The 5671-nt window shown below is 40.8% G+C and overlaps 1 pseudogene; it reads right to left on the minus strand.

Moving 5' to 3' along the window:
* Positions 1 to 2635: 2635 nt before the first annotated feature.
* On the minus strand, positions 2636 to 3149 carry LOC114515398 (annotated as a pseudogene).
* Positions 3150 to 5671: the final 2522 nt, after the last annotated feature.

A 5671-nucleotide genomic window follows, 5' to 3' on the forward strand; every position in this document is an offset into this window, starting at 1 on the left:
GCTAAGTGAAATAAAGGAAAATGTACAGGGAACCAATAGTGATGGAAGGAAACTGGGACTCACATCTATGGAGTGGACCAGAAGGAAGAAAAAAACATCCAATCAGAAAGAATGAAGAAACAAAAATTCAAAAAAAAAATGAGAAGAGGCTTAGAAACCTCCAGGACATCTTTAGTAAACATTCCAACATCCAAATTGTAGGGGTACCAGAAGGAGAAGAGGAGGAGCAACAAGTGGAAAGTTATTTGAACAAATATAAAGGAGAACTTCCCCATTCTGGCAAAGGAATAGACTTCCAGGAAGTCCAGGAAGCTCAGAGAGTCCCAAAGAAGTTGGACTTAAGGAGGAACACACCAAGGCACATCATAATTACATTACCCAAAGATCACAGATAAGGAGACAATCTTAAAGCAGCAAGAGAGAAAGGAGACAGTTACCTACAAAGAGTGCCCATAAGACTGTTAGCTGATTTCTCAAAAAGAGATCTTTCAGGCAAGAAGGGCTGAAATGAAGTATTCCAAGCCTTGAAAGGCCAGGACCTATCCAAGGTTACTTTATCCAGCAAAACTTTCATTTAGAATGGAAGGGCAGATACAGTGCTTCTCAGATAAGGTCCAAGTTAAGGAGTTCATCACCACCAAATCCTTATTCTATGAAACATTAAAGGGACTTATCTAAGAAAAAGAAGATAAAAAACATGTACAGTGAAATGACAGCAAACTCACAATCATTAACAACCACACCTAAACAAAAACAGAAAGGCTAAGCAAACAACTAGAACAGGAACAGGACCACAGAAATGAAGATCACAGGGAGGGTTAGAAACAGGGCAATTGGAGGAGAGAGGTGGAAAAGGTAGAGAATAAGCATAGATGGTACATAGAAAATAGACAGGGGGAGGGTAAGAATAGTATGGGAAATATAGTAGCTAGAGAACTTATGACACATGGACAGAACTAAAGTGGGGGAATAAAGTGGGAGGGGGTTGCAGGGTGGAGGGGAGTGAAGGGGGAAATGGGACAACTGTAATAACATAATCAATAAAATATATATATTTAAAAATTTTACTTATTTTTTTAGAGAGGGGGAAGGAGAGAGGGAGAGAAGCATTAATGTGTGGTTGTCTCTTGCACACCCCCTACTGGAGACCTGGTCCACAACACAGGCATGTGCCATAGACTGGGAATGGAACCAGTGATCCTTTGATTCACAGGCCAGCACTTACCCACTGAGCCCACCAGGCAGGGCTATTTTTTTGTTTTTAAATTGGTTGTTGTCCTTCATTGTGTGAGGAAGCAAGGCATATCTACCTACACCTCCATCTTGGCCAAAAGTCAGCACCACTTTTCTGAGATTTCTCCCACGCAGAATAATTCTAAATAATTTACGTAAGTATCCAACCTTAAAAAGTGGGAATATGATTCTCCATTCTTCAAGTGTGGACTGAACAAAGTAACTTCCTTCCAAAGTATACAGTAAGGAATTGGGGGGTGGGGAGAGCCTACAGTGGGGGACATCTGACAGATACTCTGCTGGCAAGAGATCCAGGCCAACTTCAATAGGTATAGACAATGTTGATGGCCAGCACCCTTGATGGGATGTGATTGACGACCACTTCACCTCTGTGATCTTCCTTCCTAAACACACCATCCCAGTCTTACTGTGGGTAAAACATCAGACAAATTCCAAGAGGGATGTCCTAGAAAATGTCTGACCAGTTCTCAGAACAACCAAGGTCATGCCCTGACTGGTTTTGCTGGCTCATGGGATGGGCATCAATCATCCCGTGGACCAAAAGGTCCCAGTTTGATGCCGGGTTTGGGTACATGCCTGGATCTCAGGCCAGGTCCTTGGTTAAGGGCATGTGAGGGCAACTGACCAGTGTTTTTGTCCCACATCATTGTCTCTTTTCCTCTCTTTACTTCTTTAAAAAATATATTTTATTGCCCTCACTGGTGTGGCTCAATGGATTGAGTGCCGGCCTGAGAACTGAATGATAACTGGTTCAATTCCCAGTCAGGGCACATGTCTGGGTTGTGGGCCAGGTCCCCAGTTTGGGTTGTGTGAGAGGCAATCAATTGATGTAACTCTCACATACTGATGTTCTCTCTCCTTCCCTTTCTTTCTCTCTCCCTTCCCCTCTCTCTAAAAGTAAATAAATATTTTTAAATATATATTTTATTGATTATGGTATTACAGTTGTCCCATTTCCCCCTCACTCCCCTCCACCCTGCAACCCCCTCCCACCCACATTCCCCCACTTTAGTCCATGTCCATGGGTCATGTGTATAGGTCTTTGGCTACTCTATTTCCTATACTGTTCTTAATATCTCCTTGCCTATTCAGTACCTACCAACCCTGCACCTTTTTCCCCATTCCCCTCCTTCCTCTCCCAGCTGATAGCCCTCCAAATGATCTCCATATCTATAATTCTGTTTCTGCTCCGCTTGTTTGCTTAGTTTGTTTTTCAGATTCAATTGTGGTTTTTTTTTTACCATTTATTATATATTTTTATTTAGAAAAGACACTGGATGTCATTACTTTGGATATCATTAGTTTATTATAAAGAGACATGGAAAATTATTTACATGATGGAAGATTTCAGTACTTCAAAGGAATGCACTGCAGCACATGATGCCATTTCAATAGTGATTTATTTCAGTCTACATACTTTCCAAGAATGTCACCATCTCTAAATAAGAAATAATCCTTGTCATCTAGAACTACTCTGGCTCCTCCTTATTCTGGGAGAAGAACTTTATCTCCAATTTTCAAGTGAACTGGTTGAATCTCTCCACCCTTTCCTTTGGAGCCCAATCCAACAGCTACTACAGTTGCTTGAGATACTCTTCCTTGAGATTTTTCTGAAAGCATAATGCCTCCTTTGGTTACAGTTTCTGCAGCACACCTTTCAACCAGTATACAGTCAAAGAGGGCAGAAACTTTAAATGCCTGTCCTGCCATGACTCCGGCCACCGCAATTCTCTGTTCTCACACCACGGCCACAAGGAGAGACCAGCAGTCGGGGCTAGATTCAAGTGTTGATAGTTGTGAATTTATTGCCATTTTAATGTTCAAAGTTTTGACCCTTTTTTAAAAAATAAGTTCCTTTAACATTTCATGTAATAATGGTTTGGTGATGATGAACTCCTTTAGCTTTACCTTGTCTGGGAAGAACATTATATGCCCTTCCATTCTCAATGATGGCTTTGCTGGATAGAATAATCTAAGTTGTAGATCCTTGCTCTTCATCATTTTGAATACTTCTTTCAGTCCCTTCTAGCCTGCAAGGTTTCTTTTGAGAAATCAGCTGACAGTCCTATGGGAACTCCTGCTTTTCTCTTGCTGCTTTTAATATTCTCTTTATCTTTAATGTTTGGCCTTTAATTATGTATCTTGGTGTGGTCCTCTTTGGTCCATCTTGTTTGGGACTCTGCTTCTTGGATTTGTATGTCTATTTCCTTCTCCAAATTAGGGAAGTTTTCCTTCATTATTTTTTCAAATAAGTTTTCAATTTGTTCTTTCTTTTCTCCTTCTGGCACTCCTATCAAATATTGGTACATTTGAAGTTGTCCCAGAGGCTCCTTTGCCTATCCTTGTTTTTTTTTTTTAAATTCTTTTTTCTTCTTGTTGTTGAGATTTAATATTTCTTTCTTATGTTCCAAATCATTGATTTGATTTGAGGCTTCATCCACACCATTGTTGGTTTCCTGTACATTTTTTTTATTTCACTTAGTGTAAACTTCATTTTTGCCTGGGTCTTTTCTATGCTGTTGAAGTACCCATTGAGTTCCTTAGGCATCCTAATAACTAGTGTTTTGAACTCTGCATAGTTCAAATAGGTTGTTTATCTTAATTTTGTTTATTTTTTTTTTGTGGAGTTTTGTTCCGTACTTTCATTTAGGCTATATATCTTTGTGTCCTCAATTTGGCACCCATCCTATGTTTGTTTCTGTGTATTAGGTAGAGTTACTTTGACTCCCTGTCTTAGTAGTGTGGCATATTGTAGAAATAGCACGGGTAAGATGAGTGGGGTGGGGTGGAGCCATAGGTAATTCCAGAGCAGGGCAACCCATGTGAACCAGGCTGATGGAGTCTTGGTATGGTGTGGCTCTTCTAGGCTCTGTGGGGGAGGGCTCAGAAAGGAGACAATGCCACTGCCTGGCCTCTGGGAAGTTGTCTCCCAGCATTCACCCTGATGCCGGACACTTCAATTTCTCCCCATATGCCACTGGTGCCCTTCCAGCTGCTGCTCCAATCCTGGAGCCCAGAGGGAGTGAGTCTGCATAAGTCTTAAGTCCACTGTAGTTGCTTTAAGACAGGGGTCCCCAGCCCCTAGGCTACCACCTGGTACCTGTCAGTGCCTGTTAGGAACCAGCCTCACAGAAGGGGGCCAGCTTGAATGTAATATGCTTGAATCATCCTGAAATATCACCCCTACCCCAGTCTATGGAAAAATTGTGTTCCACAAAACCGATCCGTGGTTCCAAAAAGGTTAGGGACCGCTGCTTTTAAGAGGAGACTCCTGAGAATCCTGTAGTTTCTTCCACTGCCCCAACCCTCACAATTTTACAACCACAAGTTACAGGGACTTATCTTCCTGGCACTGTAACCCTGGGCTGGGTGGGCTGGTGTGGGGTTGGGATCCTTTGCTCCTAATGTATCCCTTCCAATTTTTATTCAGCACATGTGGGTGTGGGACCTCTTGTTCTGCATCTCTGCCCCTCCTACCTGTGTACATGAATGTGAGTTCTTCAATTCCTTGGTTGTCAGACTTCCATACAGTTCAATTTTCTGATGATTCTAGGTCATATTTGTTTTATGGTCTAGTTGTAATTTTTGCTGTGGTTGTGCAAGGAGGTGAGCCATGTTTACCTATGCCTCCATCTTGACCAGAAGTCTCTCTCTCTCTTTTTCTCCCTCCATTTTCCTCTCTCTAAAAATGAATAAATAAAATCTTCAAGAAAAATCCTGCCAAGGTCATCAAAAACACAGAAAGTCTGAGAATTTGCCACAGCCAAGAATGGCCTAAAGAGATAGGACAAGTCAGGGAATAAACCTTAAAAGTTCTCATTACAAGAACAAAAACTTTGTAACTAGTTGTGGTGATTGATGTTAGTTAAACGTTTTGTGGTGATTATCTTGCAATATATACATATATAAAATTATTATGTTGCACAACTAAAACTAATCCAATGTTATATTTCAATTATATTTTTAAAAAAAGACAAAGATGGGAGGTGGTGCAGACAACCAAATGTAATATGGTATCTTGGATGGGATTCTGGAAGAGAAAAAGTATATTAGGGAAATTAAATTAAATATGAACTTTGCTTAATAATAACGTATCAATATTGGTTCATTAATTATAACAAATGTATCATACTAGCCTTGGCTTGTGTGGCTCAGTGGATTGAGTGCCAGTCTGTGAACCAAAGGGTTGCTGGTTTGATTCCCATCGGGGCACATGCCTGGGTTGCAGGCCAGATTCCCAGCAGAGGGCATGTGAGAGGCAGCCACACACTGGTGTTTCTGTTTCTTTCTCCCTTCCTTCCCCTCTCTCTAAAAATAAATAAAATCTTTTAAAAATGTATCATACTAATAAAGATGCAATAATAAGGGAAACTGATATGAGGAAAATGATAACTCTGCACCTTCTTTGCAATATTTT

Source organism: Phyllostomus discolor, chromosome 8 (assembly GCF_004126475.2).
Source record: "Phyllostomus discolor isolate MPI-MPIP mPhyDis1 chromosome 8, mPhyDis1.pri.v3, whole genome shotgun sequence".
NCBI classification, from domain to species: domain Eukaryota; kingdom Metazoa; phylum Chordata; class Mammalia; order Chiroptera; family Phyllostomidae; genus Phyllostomus; species Phyllostomus discolor.